The 21064-nt window shown below is 37.9% G+C and overlaps 1 protein-coding gene across 31 annotated transcripts in view; it reads right to left on the bottom strand.

The window, feature by feature from the left end:
- IMMP1L (inner mitochondrial membrane peptidase subunit 1) overlaps nucleotides 1-21064 on the bottom strand; it is an 84118-nt gene that overhangs the window by 52200 nt on the left and 10854 nt on the right. For 18 of the 31 annotated variants that reach the window (XR_011387824.2, XR_016218009.1, XR_011387820.2 and 15 more), the window contains exon 2: nucleotides 7372-7483. The exons of 2 other annotated variants lie outside the window; for them this stretch is intronic. The gene's annotated coding sequence lies outside the window, so the exon portion shown is untranslated. Of the gene's footprint in view, nucleotides 1-6529; nucleotides 6604-7371; nucleotides 7484-15053; nucleotides 15204-21064 lie in introns of all 31 variants that reach the window. 11 more of the 31 variants (XR_016218010.1, XR_016217994.1, XM_089309968.1 and 8 more) reach the window with 3 other exon arrangements.

Raw genomic sequence — 21064 nt, 5'->3', positions numbered from 1 at the left:
TGTCGGTTTGAGTTCCCGCTGCTCCACTTCCGATCCAGCTCTTTGCTCATATGGGCGCCGGTTCGAATCCTGGCTGCTCCACTTCCAATCCAGCTCTCTGCTATGGGCTGGGAAGCAGTAGAAGATGGCCCAAGTGCTTGGGCCCCTGCACCCAGGTGGGAGACCCAGAAGAAGCTCCTGGCTCCCGGCTTCAGATCGGTGCAGCTCCAGCTGTTATGGCCATCTGGGGAGTGAATCAGCGGATAGAAGACCTCTTTTTCTCTCTCTCTTTCTCTCTCTCTCTGCCTCTGCCTTTCAAATAAATACATAAATCTTTCAAAAAATTTGACAGTATTAATGGAAGCTGGATACATATGTGAGCACTTAAAAAATTCATGGAAAACAGAATTAAAAAGTAAAAGCTTATTTTGATGCAAAAACATTTGAAGGCCATGTACATTCAAACATTAATGATCTAGTCATTTTACTCCATATATATCATGGAAAACACATGTTCATATATTATTCAGAAGGCATGTACTAGAATATTCATAGTAGAATTCATTATATGCAAACCATTCAAACATCTTATAGAATTGATAAAGACTAATTATAACATAGTCACCTAGTGGAATGTAGCAATGAAAATAAACAAACTACAACTACATGCAACAGTGTGAATGAATCTCAAGACATAATGAACAAAGGAAATAAGACACAAAAATATATACCACATAATTTATATATAAAACAGAAAACAAAATTAATCTATGCTATTTAAAGTCAAGGTAGTGGTAATCCTTGTGGGAAAAGCAGATCCAGTGACTACAAAGAAGCCTGAAAGTACCTTTTAGAATGTTCATGATTTTTTTTTCTTTATCTGGGCTCTATCTACTCACATCAGTATATTTTGCTTATGAAAACTTAAACTACCTACTTATAATACTGTATTTTTCTTCTTATATAGGAGGGTAACACTCATTAAAAGGCAGTTTTACATGCAAAACCACAGAGGGAGTCAAAATCCTTGTCATGAGAAATTTAGGGGGTCAGTATTGTAACACTTGCATTCCTTATTAGAGTGCAGGTTCAAGTCCCTGCTATTCTGCTTCTAACACAGCTTTCTGCTAATGCACATGGGAAAGCAGTGGATGATGGCCCAGGTATGGGGGTTCCTGCAAACCATCTGGGAGACCTGGATGGAGTTCCTGGTTCCTGGCTTCAGCCAGACCCAGCCTGGGCTGTTGTAGCCATTTCAGAAGTGATCAATAGAAGGAGGATCGATACCTCTCTCTTTTTTCCCTCTTTTTCTCTCTCTTCCTTCCTACCCAATCTCCCCCTTCTTCTTTCTGACCCTCTCTCTCTTTCTGTCTCTCTCCCTCTCTATCACTGTCGTTTTCAAATAAATAAATAATTTTTTTTCAAAATCAATAAAAATAAAGAATGAACAAATGACGTGTATAATCTAAAGAAAGAATGAGGGTTCTTATTACACCTATCTGAATAATAGATAACTTCCTGGACTGCTAAAAATCATCATACTATTATCTTCCCTTGCCTCCCAATATATTAACAGATGTCTAGTCTTCGTGTTAAAAGTACCTGATGCTGGCCAGCACCCGCGGCTCACTAGGCTAATCTTCCACCTGCAGCACCGGCACCCCGGGTTCTAGTCCTGGTCAGGGCACCGGATTCTGTCCCAGTTGCTCCTCTTCCAGGCCAGCTCTCTGCTGTGGCCCAGGAAGGCAGTGGAGGATGGCCCAGGTCTTTGGGCCCTGCACCCGCATGGGAGACCAGGAGAGGCACCTGGCTCCTGGCTTCGGATCAGCATGGTGCGCCGGCCACAGCGGCCACTTGGGGGGTGAACCAACGGAAAAGGAAAATCTTTCTCTCTGTCTCTCTCTCACTGTCTAACTCTGCCTGTCAAAAAAAAGTACTGCTAACATAACAGAGCTTTTAAAATTTTGAGACCGAAAATTTGCCCTTATGCAGGAAACTAAAGGAGCAGAGATGTATGTTTGCCATTTTCTCTCTTGCCTTCACATTTCATTAAGCTTTTATTTGTTAATCATAAAAATTGATTACCTAATTTAATATTCATTGAAAATTTTGATTTTACTTTTTCAATGCAGTTGAAGAAAATGAAATTTACCCTTTAAATCAGTATCAAACAAATTGGTAAAATTTCATGATAATTAGAAACTATAGGGGTTGGCATTGTGGTACAGTAGGTTGAACCTCTGCCTGCAACACTGGCATCCCATGTAGGTGCCAGTTCAAGTCCAAGCTGCTCCACTTCTGATCCAGCTTCCTGCTAACAGCTTGGGAAAAGTAGCAGAAGATTGTCCAAGTGCTTGGGCCCCTACACCTGGAAGAAGCTCAGGGTTTCTGGCTTCACTTTGGCCATTTGGGGAGTAAACCAGCAGATGCAAGATTTATTTATTTATTTGAGGGAGATAAACAGTGAGAGTTCTTCTATCTGCTGGTTCACTCTCCAAATGGCCACAATAGCCAGGGCTGGACTAAGCCAAAGTCAACAGCCTGAAACTCCATATGGGTCTCCCATGTGGGTGGCAGGAGCCCAAGCACTTGGTCATCTTCTGCCGCTTTTCCAGGTACAATAGCAGGGAGCTGGATTGGGAAGTGGAGCAGTTGAGACTTGAACCAGAACCCATATGGGATGCTGGCATTGCAGGCAGCGGCTTAACCTGTTGCATCACAATGCTAGTCACATTTCATTTCTTACCTTATTTCTGAAAATAACTTTTCAAAATGAGGGGGAAAAGTATTACAAATCATAAATCATTTTGACTATGGTACAGAAATGTAAGAAAGATCATTCAAAGAATATAGAGTTCATTGCTTATTTGTGTAACAAATATTTATTCCTTGCTTACTATCTGCCAGATTTGGGATAAATGAACAAAGATGGCCAATTTTAAAGTAAATAAAGCAGACTTACCCCCTTTCTTTCACTCTTATTTCATAAATAATTTTTAGACAGGAACACATGTTAAATAATGTATGTTAATTCTCAAAAATTCATCTAAAAGATATATAGTAAAAGTCCCATGTACCTCAGTTTCTTCCCCATCCTTGCATAGGATAGTTTTGTGTACTCTTCCAGATGGTCCTTATGCAAATATAAATAATATGATTTTTCTTGTACCACTTTACACAAAAAGTAATTTCATATACGCTCTGTTTTGTACTATTTTTTCAAATAACAATTCATGCAGGAAAACTTTCCAATCTGCATATTGCTGATTTGTTTTTGTTTTTGCCCTTTGTTGTAACTGTTAAGTATCTCATTGTATAGCTATATTATAGTTCATTTAATCATTACCCTAGATAGACATTAAAGGTGTTTCCAATCTTTTGTTATTACAAAGCCAGGATGAAAACTCCTATTTATATATATGTTACTTTGTAAGTATACAGGTATATCTGTAATAAATTCCCAGATTGGTACTGTGACAAAAGTTACATGCATTGTTCTTTTTCTAGAATAGAATTGTCAATTTGCACTTCTACTATATAGACATCTCAGATCAATAAACTATAGGACTCTTTACTTTTTCACAAATGCATTTGTAAAATTCATTAATTAGATTAAAAGCAAATTAATTTTTAATGGTGGGCATTCTGACAGAGCAGGTTAAGCCTCCACTTGGGATGCCCACATTCCATTTATCATAGTGCCTGGTTCAAGCTCCAGCTACTCATTTCTGATCCAGCTTCCTACAAATGTGCACGGGAGGCAACAGTAATGGCCTAAGTACTTAGATATCTGACACCCATGTTGGAGACCCAAATGGAGTTCCTGGCTCTGGGGTTTGGCCTGGCCCAGGTCTTGCTATTGCAGGTATTCGGGCAATAAACCAGCAAATGCAAGATCTTCCTCTATCTCTTTCTCTCTTTCAAATAATAAATAAATAAATCCTAAAATAAATAAACAAATTTTCAAATTCAAAACGTCCTCATCAATACAGTAAATCATCATATTGATGACTAATGTGGTAGGACAGCAAATGTCTATTTTTCTTCTCAATTTCTTTTGTGATCTGAAAACAAATTATTCCCTATTCCTGATTTTTCAATTCATATTTGACAGTTTATAATGAGGCAAGCAGTCAAATGTATTTCACGGGGCTAGAGCTGTGGTATAGTAGACTAAGCCTCTGCCTATGGCACTGGCATCCACAATGGGCAGCTGGCTCATGCTGTGGCTCCTCTTCTGATCCAGTTCTCTGCTTATGGCCTGGGAATGCAGTGGAAGATAGCCCTTGCACGCATGTGGGACACCTAAAAGAAGCTCCCAGCTTCACACAGGCTTGGCTGTAGCCATAGTGGACATTTGGGGAATGAACCAGCAGATGGAAGATCTTTCTTGGTCTCTCCCTCTATCACTCTACCTCTCAAATAAATCAATCTTTTAAAAAATGTATTTTTCTATTAAACAAATATTTTCTTAAAACATGTATATGCTTTCTATATTTTCCTTAAAAATCTATTATTTCAGAGGTTATTTAATCTTTCTGATGGCCATTTGTAATAAGCAATATCATCTAATGCATTATTTTTATCTCAGTTCTCATCCTATCAAATATTTAACAACTAGAAAACAAATACATAAGTCCATTGGACTTCCTATTTGAAGGAATCCTTAAATAAATCCAGTTCCAAATGGATGATAACTTTTTAGTAAGAAACATTTAAATGATCATGTTTACTTCCCAAATAAGGATAAACCAGAATATATGCAATTTAGATTGCATTTCAGTTATTGAGAGACCATTTCAGTAGCTGCTGATAGAAAGGAAATTTGGAAAAGATGTCATACATTATAGGTCTTTACTCAATAGATAGGATAGAACCATAACGTAAGAAAGAGTTCCCTAAATACTGTATACCGTTAGGCAAATGCTTTGATTTTAACTATAACTTAATGAAATGCACTAAGAATAAAAGATAAGAATTACTTGAGAAAGGTAAAATGAAGCAATAAAAAAATCACATCACAAGAAGCTCTCAGGAAACAAAAGCTCACCTATCAGTCTGGAAAAATTTAGGAGAAAACAGTCCATCAGTCGTAGGCAGTGTTTCTGAGGAAATCACTTTATTTTAATTCTGCAAATGACTGATATACATAATGACAACTCTGAGCCATAAGAAAGAACTGAAATTTGAAATTCAGTCAAATTTCCTCTTAAATGACTGGACACACTCAAGAAAACGCGCTGATTTTACTTTGTTTGCTTTAAGATAAAACTGCCAAGTAGACAGGTTGGTCTGGTTTCTAGCTCCAACTTGCTAAATGACCTTGTTCAAGTGACTCAATCTCTCTAGACCTCCATAGAAGGGTTATAGAAAGCCTGACATGCTAATAAACACAATGACAGTGCTAACAAAGTAAAACAAAGAGTTCATTAAACTCCGTATCTATACTATACTCTATCCATACATATTCCATATTTAAACTACCTCAAACTTATATCTCTTTATCATACATTTAAGTCCTTAAAGAAAATTACAATCATTTCAGAACTTTTTTCAGTTTTTAATATTTGTTACTCTCAAGATATGACAAATTTCTTATGGAGTCATTTAAATTCTCTTAAAATAACACTATAATCAAGTACCTGTGATATTAAATATTTTCTAAATTGAATCACTGAATCTAAATGAATCACTTGTCATCTCACAGATGATAAAAAAAAGTGATATGTAATCAGGATATTTGTAAAAGAACATTCATGTCAAAGTTGTTTATAATAGCCAAAGAGCAGATACAACCCAAACTATCCAACAACAGTAGAATAATTCTGGCATATTTATGTCAAAGGAATAATACATAATAATGAAACTGAATGGAATAAAACTACACATAATGACATGATGGCTATTCAAGATATTTACTAAGAAAGAAAATAACTAAGATTCCACAAGGATTAAAAAGAAACAAAACTAAGCATACCATTTAAGAATACCTATGAAAATGATAAAGTTATATAGAAAATTAGATATTTAACTATCATAAAGGTATAATATTGGTTACCCTGAAAAAAATAAGGGTTTCTTGGATGACAGCAATGCTTTGTAGTTTCTGGGATGACAGTAATGCTTTATAGTGACATAGATAGTTGCTACATAATTATTACATAATTACTCCTTGTATTATACAAATATATTTCATATCATATATTTTAAAGCCTAACAGTATAAAATGATATATTTTCTAAAAAACCATTGATATATTTTTACAGAAAAGAGAGGTTTCTTTTTTTGCAAACAATTTTATTTTCTTGGCCTATATTTCTAATTTCTGTTAGAATATTTTAATAATAAAGAAACAAATTACTATGCCTAATTCTCCAAAAATCCTAATTAAGTACAGATTTCACACACTTTCCCAGTGACCACACACATATACACACACCCACAAAATACCAGGCCTCTACAGCATCTAACAGGTTATACTAGATGTTTGCTTAGCCATTCAATGTTATTTCTGTCACTTTTTCTTATGTTCAAGACAATGCATACTTACCTAAAAGGAAAATTTCCAATGTATATCCAAGCAAAAATTTTGTGCAGCTGCACTCCAAAATATTCAGTATTTAACTTGAATATAAGAAGAAACACACTTCTAATTCTTGCAAATTATAAATCAACTTTGAGAACACCTGTATATATATGCAATGTGAGGTCCGTGATAGGTGGTCACAGACACTACACTTTAAGTCCACCCCAGGGTCACTGTGTAAATATGGTTAACTGCGTAATATAGAAAACACAGTAGTGGGATCACAGGACAAAAATACAAGTTATACTTGAAGATCACTATACTAGTATAGTATTCATTTAAAAGTAGATAAAAATATTATCTAATTGAAATTATAATGAAAGAGTTTTAAATATTTCCTTTTTAAAAAAACAAAAGTACAGAGAATTGGAATTACAACAAAATATGTCATCACTATAACGGTAAAATTATTTGCATAGAAAAAAACTTGTATTTTAGAAGTCCTAAAACAGTCACCACTCACAAGTATCCATCAATGCATGTTTGCTATAACTTAGGTGCCACCAACCAGGAAGCACACATAAAAGCTTAGAAATCAGATTGCTTTCATTAGGCTCCAGATATCAGTATGATGGCAACAGTGTAGCACAATTACAATAATAGAGTTCCTTTTGTTGTATATTATATATTTTCTGTGAAAGTAGCTGAGGATTCGCTCCTTAGTAGGATCCAGCTAACCAGTTATTTGCCCATCTATTAAGTACCAACTTCAGAAAATTATACTCTGTCCAGCAGGGAGCAGCATTACAACAGTCACAAGATTTAACTTGAACATGAAACCGACAGAAGAAAAAATGCCCACTTACCATGGATCTGTTTTATAATACATTCAATTTTTTAGGGTAGTAGCGGTGCTTCCAGAAAAACATCTAAAGCATGTCTCAAAGAATATGTAATTGATCCATGGTTTCAGGATTCCTAAAGCAGGAAATCAAAATTATATTAGGTAAAGATTTCTTTCATCCAGGCTGAGATGAATTAGAATGTAATATGACTAAATGTCTCTGAATTGTCAAGACACATTTGTCTCTCTTAGTAGGTCAATGGGATTTCAAATTCTGATATCAGATGACACTTTAGACAAAATAATTTTTAAAAATATGAGTATTAAAATTCTTTGTCCACCAGAGAAGCACCAGAGAAGTCACGTTTGGATAATACAGCATATTATAAAACATTATTCAATGTGGAAAGAATTGTGGTCAAGGAGTTGATAGGTCAACCAGGGACATTTCTGACATCTGATATACCAAATTCTTCTAGACCAAGACAATTGGCAAGCAATAGAGAGGACATAAACATTTACTTCTACAGGCCAGCATGAATATAGGAGATTAATTTTAAGAATCAAGAAGCAGTAGAGAAACATTTTATAGTACTGGTGTGTAATACTGTTTATCAGATATTTATTAAATATGAGGGATGAACATTATTGTGAATGGCAAAATTCAAAGGCAAAATAATATTTCTGATACAGACTTAAGGGCCAAAAGCTGTTGAATTTTGAACTATAATAATTCTACATCAGTTCTTATAACTGAGGGGGGGAAATGCCTCATCTCTACTTTTATTTGAAATGTTAATTTGTACATGTTTAGACGATGTGTGTTTGCGATTTAGTTTGCATTTGTTTTCACTATGTGTGACTTTTCAGTGTCTACATCAAAAAAACAAATTTCTACTTGTAAAAGAAGATAATAGCATGTGAATATTCACCTTCAAATACAGTCAAATACATAATGGCATTTTGGTTAATGTCAGGCTTCACATACAATGGTGGTCCCATAAAATTATATAGCTTAATGATGTCATAAATATCTTAATTTGTGTAAGAATTCTCCATGATGTTCTCACAATGAAGTCACCCAACAAATCATTTTTCAATGTATTCCCATCTTTAAGCAATGCATAGATAAATATCATTGCACAGACCTTATATAACATATACAACCACATTAGTGAATTATTAGTATATAAATAATATGTTCATTTTAATTTACATAATGAATAATACATAAACTAGTTCCTACCATTTTCTTCTGGGAAATGACACAAGCAGTTTGACTTGACTGAATATCAAGACTACAGTGACTCTAATATATCATTAATTTGACTGAAGCTGCAAGAAACCAAATATATTAGTTTCCTATCTTTTAACAGAAAACTATTCATTGAATTATTTCTCATTTTTAATTTTCTTTACAGTCTTCCCCTCACCTCATCTCCTATTGTTTTGGCACATTTCACTTTTCTGATATGTTTTATTTAATCTGTTCCTTTTATGAACCTACCACATTTCCCCCTTTTATCTTACAACCTATAGAAGTAAGTTTTCTCGGTGTAACAATAATAGGCTTGAATATATAATTTCTTTCCTTCTTTCTTTTTTTTTTTTTTTTTTTTGACAGGCAGAGTTAGACAGTGAGAGAGAGAGAGAGAGACAGAGAGAAAGGTCTTCCTTTTCCGTTGGTTCACCCTCCAATGGCCACTGCGGCAACGCACGCTGCGGCCTGCGCACCGTGCTGATTCAAAGCCAGGAGCCAGGTGCCTCTCCTGGTCTCCCATGCGGGTGCAGGGCCCAAGGACCTGGGCCATCCTCCACTGCACTCCCAGGCCACAGCAAAGAGCTGGACTAGAAGAAGAGCAATGGGGACAGAATCCGGCTCCTTGACCAGGACTAGAACCCGGTATGCCAGCGCCACAGGCAGAGGATTAGCCTATTGAGCCGTGGTGCCAGCCCTTGAATATATTCTTTCATCCATTCATAGACACTATGTGAGAGACCCAGTGGAATTCCAGGCTCCTGGCTTCAGTTTAGCCCAACCCTAGACATTGTGGAAGGTAGGGGAATGAATCAGCAGATGAAAGATTCTCATTCTCTCTGTGTGTGTACATGTGTGTGTATGTGTATATGTAACTGCCTGTGAAATAAATAAATCTTTTGAAAAAAAGAAAATAATTTTACATAAGCTTTTAATTTTGAAAATCGATGAAGAGTTTATGTATAAATACTGGTTATGTATAAATATAATGACCTAAAAAGAGATTGTAATGGGTCGAATAAGAACCTCCTCTTCTTATCCACAAATTTGTTTACGTGGAACATCAGATCATGACCAAATAGAAATAGAGTCTTTGCAGATAAATAAGAGATCATATTAGATTAGAGAAGGTCCTAAACCCAATGAAAATATCCTTATAAAAGACAGAATAGGACATACAGAGAAGTCAACAATGTACAAATGGAGGCAAAGATTGGAGTTATGCTGTCACAAGACAAAGAACAGCAGGAGCTGGAAGAAGAAAGGAAATATTCTCCCCTAGAGTCTGTGTAATGAACAATATCCTGCTGACATCCTTATTTTCGACATCTGAACCCCAAAACCAAGAAAATAAATTTCTGTTTTGTTAAGCCAACCAGTCTGAGGAAGTCTGTCATGGCAGTCCTACAGAACTAATACAGGGGCCGACGGCATGGCTCACTTGGTTAATCCTCCACCTGCGGCGCCAGCATCCCATATGGGCACCAGGTTCTAGTCCCAGTTGTTCCTCTTCCAATCCAGCTCTCTGCTGTGGCCTGGGAGGACAGTGGAGGATGGCCTGGTGCTTGGGCCCTGCACCCACATGGGAGACCAGGAGAAGCACCTGGCTCCTGGCTTTGGATTGGCGCAGCCCTGGCTGGGGGCCATTTGGGGAGTGAACCAATGGAAGGAAGACCTTTCTTTCTCCCTCCCTCTCTCTCTCTCTCTATCTCTCTATCTCTCTCTCACTGTCTGTAACTCTGCCTGTCAAATTTAAAAAAAAAAAAAAAGAACTAATGCAGATATTGGTAACAGGAAGTGGGTTATTGTCTAACAGGTAACTGATAACAGAAAAAGCTAAGATTGTCTAAAAGGGGTTGTTGGTAGGGCCAGCACTGTGGAGTAGTGGGTAAAGCTGCCACCTGCAACGCTGGCTGCTTCACTTCCAATCTAGTTCCCTGCTAATGGCCTGGGAAACGCAGAAGATGACCCAAGTGTCTGACCCTGTCACCATATGAGAGACCTGTATGAAGTTCCTAGTTCTGGCTTTGGCCTGGCCCAGCCCTGGCTGTTATGGCTATCTGGGGAGTAAACCATCAGATGGAAGATCTCCATCTCTAATTAATTAAATAAATAAATAAATAAAATAAAAGAGGCTGTTGGTAAAAATAGGGATGTTAAGCAATTCTGATGAAGGCTCAGAGGGAAGCGTAAGATGATGGCAGTAAAAGCTACCGCCTTAGAGAAACATGTATTGTCATGAAAGCATTTTAGTGAAAATATGACTCTGCCTCTGGTATGGTCTCAAGAAGAAAGTAAGGAAACAGTACTGGACCATGGAGGAAAGGTAATACCTTTTACAAAGTGACAGAAAAATTGGCTGAAATGTTTTACAATGTAGGGTGTAAAACAGAACTGTTAAGTAATGAACTTGGATGCATCACTAAGAAAATTTCCAAAAAAGTGTTAAAGGTGCAGACTGGTTTATTGTTGCTGCCAACAGTAAAATATGTGAGAAAAAAGATAAACTGATGGGAAAACTTTTAAGCAAAACGAACCAGAACCTGATAATCTGGAAAATTCTCAGTCTATCAAGACTATAACACATGTCAAAGTATACTCTAGTTACATGGCCAAGGATGAGCTGAGAAACCTTTTCTGAAGAGACTGAAGAGGTGCCTAATGAACCAAATCAGGAGAAGCCAAATATAGAGGTGAGCTTATCTAAGAAGGATTTGTGGGGAACCCTCTGGTCTAATGACATAGATTAGCTTGATATACTACAAATCTCAGGGTACTTCACAAAGTTCATGGAAAATGGAATTAAAAAATAAATTCATTTTAGTGCAAAACATTTTGGAATCCATGCACAGGTTTTTAATGATAACATATTTTCCACAAACATTTTGAAACTAGCAGAACTCTGTTATATTGGTCTGAAAGGGTTAGAGATGATACAAAATTAAAATGCTATTGAATTCCCAAAATTATACAAACAGAAAACAAGCTAATATAATTACTCAACTGCAACTACATGCTATTCTTCGAGAAAACAGAAAAATGATTTCAGGAACAGACTCCTGAATACAAAGGTAGATACCAGTTCTACCACTGAGGGTGGAACTATACATAAGAACCTACAGGACAGAAAATCAAGCCTCAGAGAAATTTTCCCATGCCTTAAAACCAAGTCTGTATTTGGAACTTTTAATCTGTCCAATTGCTTCCCAAGGGAATGTGAATGATTAGTCTGTGCCTGTTCCATTATTTTATTTTGGAAGCAGATAATCTGGTTTCTAGTTTTGCAGGTTCACACAACAGAGAAGAAGTTAGTATTGGAATATACCAGGCAGAGTATCAAAAATTCCTGATTTAGATAAGACTCAGCACTTTTTGAGTTAATCACATTCAGATGAGTTTTGGAGATATATAATTGATGCTGGAATGGTTTATGACTTTTGGGCTTGTAGGAATGGGATTTAAATATTTTCTTTTTGACAGGCAGAGTGGACAGTGAGAGAGAGAGAGACAGAGAGAAAGGTCTTCCTTTTGCCGTTGGTTCACCCTCCAATGGCCGCTGCGGCCATGCACACTGCGACCCACGCACCGCGCTGATCCGAAGCCAGGAGCCAGGTGCTTCTCCTGGTCTCCCATGCGGGTGCAGGGCCCAAGCACTTGGGCCATCCTCCACTGCACTCCTGGGCCACAGCAGAGAGCTGGCCTGGAAGAGGGGCAACCGGACAGAATCCAGCGCCCCGACCGGGACTAGAACCCGGTGTGCTGGCACCGCAAGGCGGAGGATTAGCCTATTGAGCCGCGGCACCGGCCAGGATTAAAATATTTTACGTATGGGTGGAAGTGTATTTTAGGGGTCCATAAAGTGAACTGTAGTGGGTTAAGTAGTATTCCCCAAAATTCACGTCCATCTAGAACTTTGGAATGTGACCTTGTTTGGAAATAAGGTCTTTAAAGATATATATTCAAGACTAGTGAACTATAAACCAACCAAATATCTATTGACCTTATTCAAATATTCTATTTGTATCAAGATCACTATCAATGTTAATTACTAACTTATATTTTTTGGTTTCTTTTTTGTCATTTAAAAAATAAAATAAGGAATTTTTAGTAGGCATGTAAAGGAAAACATACATGCACTTTTGAAAAAAAATATTTTTGTTTCTGATCAGGGTGAATTATAAAGGTTAAGCAGTGAAATAAACCTTGCTTTGCAATAAAAAAAAAAAGATATATTTAAGATAAGGATCAAAATGTGGTCATAGTGAGTTAGGTAGGCCCTAAATCAAATGAGTATATCTTGTAAAAGGCAGAAAAGGACACACAGAACTACAATATGAGGTAGGCAATCTGAGTATGGAATATCAAGGATTGTCAGCAATCAATAGCAGCCAGGAGAAAGGAAGGGGACAGTTTCTCCCTCATCATGCAAAAAGAATCATCCCTAATGACATGTTGATTTGAGACTCTTGACTTTCATAAGTATGAGAGAACAAATTTCTATTGTTTTAAACCACCAAGGTTGTAGTGATTTTTCAATTGAAGCTTCCCAGAGAAACTAACACACTGAGCTAAGCTTGTTAATCATTACACAAGAATTAAATGAAATGATTGATTTAACATATAATATAGGGAAATAACATACAATTGTTTGCATATACTGTATGCATTAAAAATGTGAGCATACATCCCCAAATAAAGTACTATACCAACTGGCTTCACTAGTACATTCTGCCACATGGAAAAACAATAATTAACATGAATCCTTCTCAAAAGGATTATATCCCATGATCATGTGGAATTTATTTCTATAAAACAAGGATGGTTCATCATGAAAATCAATATAATATACCACATTGAGAAAATAAAAGGGAAAAATATGACAATCTCAACAAAGAAAAATCATTTGACAAAATTTAATACCCTTTGAGGAAATAAACACTCAGCAAACTAGGAACAGAATGAAGAATGTTCAACATTATATGGGGGCCGGCGCCGTGGCTCAACAGGCTAATCCTCCGCCTAGCGGCGCCGGCACACCAGGTTCTAGTCCCGGTCGGGGCGCCGGATTCTGTCCCGGTTGCCCCTCTTCCAGGCCAGCTCTCTGCTGTGGCCAGGGAGTGCAGTGGAGGATGGCCCAAGTGCTTGGGCCCTGCACCCGCATGGGAGACCAGGAGAAGCACCTGGCTCCTGCCTTCGGATCAGCTTGGTGCGCCGGCCGTGGCGGCCATTGGAGGGTGAACCAACGGCAAAAGGAAGTCCTTTCTCTCTGTCTCTCTCTCACTGTCTACTCTGCCTGTCAAAAAAAAAAAAAAATTATATGGAATATATGAAAAACCCACAGCTAACCATACTCAATGATGAAAAACTGAAAGCTTTTCCCACTTTTGCAACTTGTATTCAACATAGCATTTTAGAGCAATTAGGTAAGAAAAAGATATCCAAATTGGATAGAAAGAAGTAAAATTATCTCTTTTCACAGATGGCATGATATAATATATAGAAAACTCAAAATAATCACAAAATAACATGTTAGAACTAATAACCAAATTTGACAAATGTGCAAGATATAATGCAAGCACATGAAAATCAGTTGTATTTCTATACACCAACAAAGCAGTTTCTTTTATAAAGCATCAAAAAGAATAAAATGCTAAAAAATAAACTTAATTAAAGAGGTATAGCCTAGCACACTAAAAACTACAAAATACTAATGAAAGTCATTCTAAAAGATTTCACATGTTCATAAATGAGAAGACTTAATATTCCTATTTTTTAAGAAAAGATTTATTTATTTCAGAGGAAGAGTTAGAGAGAGAGAAACAGAAAGAGAAAGATCTTCCATCCACTAGTTCATTCTGCAGATGGCTGCACAGCCAGAGATGGGTCGATCCAAAACCAGGAGCCAGGAGATTCTTCTTGGACCATATTCACTGCTTTCCCAGGTGCATTAGCAGGGAGCTGGATAGGAAGTGGAACAGCAGGGACTCAAACCGCACTGCAGATAGAAGCTTAACCTAACATGCCGCAGTGCCAGCCCTAGACTTAATATTCTTAAGTTGATGTTTTTCAAAGTGACTGATAGATTCACTGCAATTTCTGTCAAAATGCCAAAGTTTTCTTTTTTGTTTTGTTTTCAGAATGGAAAACCCATCCAAAAATTCAAAATGAATGTCAAAGGATTGACACTGGCATAGCCAGAACAAGGATGAAGAATAAAGTTGAAGACACACACTTCCTCATTTCAAAATTTAATACAAAATTACAGTAACCAGCACAATGCGGTTCTGGCATAATGACAGAACTATGGACCAATGAAAGACAAATAAATGGTCAAATGATTTGCAACAACAATATCAACATCATTCAATGGGGAAGAACAATGTTTTCAAAAGAGGATGATGATAAAACTCAATACTAACATGCAAAAAATGAAAGTATAGCCTTACCTTACACCAAATATAAAAATTAACTCAAAAAGGATCACTGGCCCACAGCTTGTTGTTGTGGCCATCTGAGAAGTAAACTAGCATTCTGAAGATCCCTCTGTCTCTTCCTCTTTCTTGTGTAGCTCTGAGTTTCAAAATAAATAATTAAATCTTTAAAAAAAGAAAGGATAAGAAATCTAAATGTAAAAGTTAAAACAGCAATACTTTTAGGAAAAAAAAATAAACAGAGCAAAAGCTCATGACATTGGATTCTGAGAGTGATTTCTTGGGGATGATAGGAAATAAAAGAAAAAGATAGAGGCTGCATTGCAGCACAGCAGGTTAAGCCGTGACCTGTGACACTGGCATTCCATATGGGCACTGGTTCAAGGCCTGGCTGCTCCACTTCTGATTCAGCTCCTTGATAGTGGGGCTGAAAAAAGCAGAGGCTGATCCAAATGTTTGGGCCTCTGCCACCTACATGGGAAACCCAGATGTAGTTACAAGCTCCTGATTTCAGCCTGGTCCAGCCCCAGCCATTTTGGCTATTTGGGAACTGAACGATAGAAGATCGATTCTTTCTCTCTATTACTCTACCTTTCAAATAAATCTTAAAAAATATAAATAAATAGGTCTTCACCAAAATTAAAAGCTATTGAGTACCAAAGGATACTATAAAAAGAGTGAAAAGGTAACTCACATAATATTTGCATATAAAACACATGATAAGATATTAATGTCAAGAATATTTGAGGAACTTAATTCAACAATAACAAAAATTCAAAAATGGACAAAGAATGTGAAAAGATATTTCTTCAGGGGCTGGCGCTGTGGCGTAGCAGGTAAAGCTACTGCCTGCAGGGCCAGCATCCCATATGGGCGCAGGTTTGGGTCCCAGCTGCTCCACTTCCAATCCAGCTCTCTGCTATGGCCTGGGAAAGCAGTAGAAGGCAGCCCAAGTCGTTAGGCCCCTGCACCCACATGGGAGACCCGGAAGAAGCTCCTGGCTCCTGGCTTCAGATTGGTGCAACTCCGGCCGTTGTGGCCAGTTGGGGAGTGAACCAGTGGATGGAAGACCTTTTTCTCTCTCTCTCTCTCTCTACCTCTCCTTCTCTCTGTGTGTAACTATGACTTTCAAATAAATAAATAAATCTTTAAAAAAATATTTTTTCAAAGATGATGTACACTATGGCCAAAAAGCCCAGGAAAAGTTGTTCAACACTGACAATTATCTGAGATATGCAAATCAAACCCACAGTGAAATATCTGCTATTAGACAAAGACTCAACCAGTCAGCTTTGTCCCTGTATATCCACCTGGAAGCAAAGTACACTAATAATTCTGTCCTACTGACCTGAAAGAAACTGTCAATCTTTTTCTCCATTAAGGGGAAATAAAAAAAGAGAAAAGTAATTCCAGTTAACTGTATTATCCAACTTGTCCTTCATCAACATGGACAACCACAGATCACCAACATGAAAGGAAATGCAAACATGATGAAAATAACCAACTAGAACAAGCAACCCTGGAGAAATCAGTAGTAATTCAGGAAGAAATGAATTCTATTTAACATCTTCAAAAACAATGTAAAAATACTGCTTCCAAAAACAAATAAACAAAAAAAGAGATATTTGAAAGAGATGAAGGAGTAGAATTAAAAGAACAGAGTTTTTAAAGATTTAAAATGGAATGCTTGTCTGCCACCACCTCCCCCAATACATAAAACACATAAAAAAATCTGTAAGAAAAGTTGAAGAACTACAGGGGAAAAAATTGCAGAAAGATAGACTTATTTTTCCTCTTGAAAAATTCACCCCACCAACACACACACACACACACACACACACACAGTAAAAAGAACTGAAAGAATCCAGAAACTACAGAACAAAAGAAATCAAAATACATAGAACGCTAGATATATCTTTGATCTAGAGGACAGGTCATCAAACTTGAGCCTATGAGCCAGATTCAACAGACTCTCTGTGTTAATAATTATAGTTTAAGTGGGACATTGTCATGTACATTCATTTAAATGTAGCCAGTGGCTGCTTTTGTGCTACAACAGCAGTGTTGAATAGTTACAACAGACACTGCAGGAACTATAAAGCCTAAAATATTTACTATTTGGTCTTTTATAGAAAAAGCTTGTCAAATCTTGAAGTAGAGCTGTGCAGTTTAATATCATAGCAGCTAGCCACATGCAGCTGTTAGTTTATTCTGTGTTGCTATAAGGAAATACCTGAACATATTCAGGAAATACCTGAATATTTTATAAACTAAAGAGTTTTACTTTGCTCACAACTATTGTGGTTGGAAAGTTCCAGCAGCATGGAGCTGGTGCGCCAGCAAGGGCTGCCTGATTCCATCCAGCATGGCAGGAGAACAGAAAGGGAAGTGGCCATGGAAATCCGAGTCAAGAACAAGGGGTAGCCTTGCTTTATCACAATCCACTCTCAAGAGAGCTAAGCACTCTTGGGAAACCCAATCCACTCCTCAAGAGCAGCATTAATCCATTCATGAAGCCAGGGGGCTTCATTATCTTGTGTGGAGGGTTGCCCCAGAGCACAGAGAAAGCACAAAGCTAAGGGCAGCAGGGGCTCCCCAGCTATGCTCAGAAATGCAAATCGCATACCTGGGAACCCTATTGGATCTTAAGAAAAACACACTAAGAAGGTATGCAGTTATAAGCATACCTCTTGGGTTTAGCCCATGTTACTGCAGTAGTCATTTTCTAGCTGTCCTGACTATCCACTGTTCCCTTTTTTATTTTAAATGTGGGATACACAGAGGATTCAAAGATTCTTTTTTTTTTTTTCTTTTTTTGACAGGCAGAGTTAGACAGTGAGAGAGAGAGACAAAGAGAAAGGTCTTCCTTTTCCATTGGTTCACCCCCCAAATGGCCACTACAGCCGGCATGTTGCGGCTGGCACGCTGATCCGTAGCCAGGAGCCAGGTGCTTCCTCCTGGTCTCCTATGCCAGTGCAGGGCCCAAGGACCTGGGCCATCCTCCACTGCACTCCCGGGCCACAGCAGAGAGCTGGACTGGGAGAGGAGCAACCGGGACAGAATCCAGCGCCCCAACCGGGACTAGAACCTGGGGGTACTGGCGCTGCAGGCGGAGGATTAGCCAAGTGAGCTGTGGTGCCGGCCCTACTGTTCCCTTTCAGTTTATGGCAGCAATAGATAGAATTTTAGCTGTCCTGCCTGCCATGCTGTTTGCAGTGTGTTCAATAAATCTAACTCTAGTCATTCTGACTGCTCTGGTGAATTATTTCACCACCCAGAACACAATCCTCAAGTGACTGCTTCCAAGGACTTTCCACAGGCCCTGTCTCTTAAGGGTTCATCAGTCTCAACACCACCACATAAAACTAGGCTTGCTAGCACATGAACCTTTGGGGGACAAATTACATCCAAACTATAGTACTATTTAACAAATAAAATTAAACAAGATAAATGTCCAGTTCCTTGGTCATATCCATCACATTTCAAGTGCTCAATCACCGTAAGCACCTAATTGCTATAGTACAGGACAACATGGATACAGGATATTCCCAACAACACAGGAAGTTCTACAGGGTATGGCTCACCTGAAAATTACTATAATTGGTTACTGGAACTTCATTTTTATTATTGCTATAAAAAGTGTTACAGGAAAAAACAAAACATAAGTGAAGCATGAAGAAGAAATAATTTCAGAAATTAGTAACATTAGAAATAAAAATGAAAGGGGCCTGCACTGTGGTATGGCAAATAAAACTGCTGCTGGTGGCACTAGCATCCCAAGTGGGTGCCAGATCAAATACTGGCTACTCCACTTCCAATTCAGCTCCCTGCTAATGGCCTGGAAAAGCAGTAGAGGACAGCTCATGTGCTTGGGCTCCTGCACCCACGTGGGAGACTCGGAGGAATCTCCTGGCTCCTGGCTTCAGACAAGCCCAGCTCCAGCCACTGCAGCCATTTGGGGAGTGAACCAGCAGATAGAAGACCTCTTTCTCTCTCTGTTAACTGTGCCTTTCAAATAAATAAATAAATCTTAAAAAAAAAAAAAAGGAAATGTAAATGATTAATACATGAATCTAAGATCTCATTCTATAACAGCACTAAAATGGATATTTTTAATTTTCAAAGTTAATCAGAAAAATAATGTGAAATGAGAGAAAATTCAAAGATCTGGCATTAAAAATGAAAAATTACATATCATCTTAGATATGGAAGACATTATAAAAGAATTCAACATGAAGAATGCAATCAATGCTATCAAATTTTAAAATAAGAATAAATTGTCTTCTAAAAAGCATAATTCAAAGAGAGAATATTAATACAGAACAAGAATTCTTTTTTTTTTTTTTTTGACAGGCAGAGTGGACAGTAAGAGAGAGAGACAGAGAGAAAGGTCTTCCTTTGCCGTTGGTTCACCCTCCAATGGCCGCTGCGGCCGGCACGCTGCGGCCAGTGCACCGCGCTGATCCGATGGCAGGAGCCAGGTACTTATCCTGGTCTTCCATGGGGTGCAGGGCCCAAGCACTTGGGCCATCCTCCACTGCACTCCCTGGCCACAGCAGAGAGCTGGCCTGGAAGAGGAGCAACCGGGACAGAATCCGGCTTCCCGACCGGGACTAGAACCCGGTGTGCCAGTGCCGCAAGGCGGAGGATTAGTCAAGTGAGCTGCGGCGCCGGCCAGAACAAGAATTCTTTAAGTGTGTAATAGATGGATCCAATTTGATACTGAGTTAATGTTGAAAAGGTTTGTTAAGATCTCTAATTTTACTCTTATCCTACCAAAGAATAACCATAATCATAAAACATTCATATAAGCTGGGAAAGTACAATAAAAATAATATACTGCTCTCTGCTAATATTATTCCATTGGTCCAAGAATTATATATTTCTTCAGAAAAGAGCTTTATTGTAGGACTCTCCAGGCAAAATCCATAGATGTAAGCAGTCTCAGATGGAATAGTTTTAAAAATTGGCCTATTCCTAGGTTCCCATAATTATTTAAGCTGAAGGGGAATTGATCACATCTCAGCAGAAATGTCCATGATAATCAGAATATCACATATGCTTTTGTAGCTTTATATCTATGAGATCTGAGTTGACACATGAAAAGAATACCAGTTAGCTGTTATTTAATTTCTCACATCGGCCACATGCAAATACAGAGGAATCTGAAACTGAAATATATACAAAGCTGGGCCATTCTGGCTCCGGAATTTCTTTTCCTTTTACCACTAAAAATTTTTAGCATTTTAGTGTTTAATCACTAAAACATTTCATTAATCTTTTTTTTTTTTTTTAAGATTTGTTTATTTGAAAGGCAGAGAGGGAGAGACAGGCATAGGAAGAGGGAGAGGGAGTGGAATCTTCCATCTACTGGTTCACTACCCAAATGCCCACAACAGCCAGGGCTGCGTTAGGCAAAGCAAGGAGCTGGAACTCCATTTGGGTCTCCTATGTGGGCCCAAATACTTGGGCCATCATCCACTGCCTTCCCAGGCATATGAGCAAAAAGATGAACAGGAAGTAGAGCAGCCAGGACTGAAATTGATACTCTGATATGGAATATCACAAGTAGTGGCTTAAATCACTACACCATAATACAGGCCCCAATTGCTTCTCATTAATATATTTACTTGATAAACTCCTTTAAATCAAAGCATGTTTACTACTTAACACATTTACCCTTTTATACCAGACAATCTGAGGTATGAGCTTATACAGCAGTTTCTTTTGTAATTTTTTTAAAAAATTTAATTTATTTATTTGAGAGAGAGCTATCAATCTCCAATCTCCTGGTTCACTCCCCAAATGCCTCCAATGGCCCAGGCTAGGAGCCAAAGACCAATTATCTGAGCCATCACTGCTGTCTCCCAGGGACTCCAATAGCAGAAAAATATAGTCAGGAGCAGGGAATCAAAGACAGGCATTCTGATATAGGACACAGAGGTCTTATCCAGTATCTTAACTGTTAATTCAAATGTGCCCTTACAATGCTTTGTTACTTTTTTTTTTATTTTAAGTCCTCTGAT

The sequence above is a fragment of the Oryctolagus cuniculus genome, chromosome 1 (genome assembly GCF_051225735.1).
Source record: "Oryctolagus cuniculus isolate XC-2025 breed Fujian yellow rabbit chromosome 1, ASM5122573v1, whole genome shotgun sequence".
NCBI lineage: Eukaryota > Metazoa > Chordata > Mammalia > Lagomorpha > Leporidae > Oryctolagus > Oryctolagus cuniculus.
The sequence above is the reverse complement of the archived record's forward strand: the minus strand, read 5'-3'. Positions and strand labels throughout refer to the sequence as shown.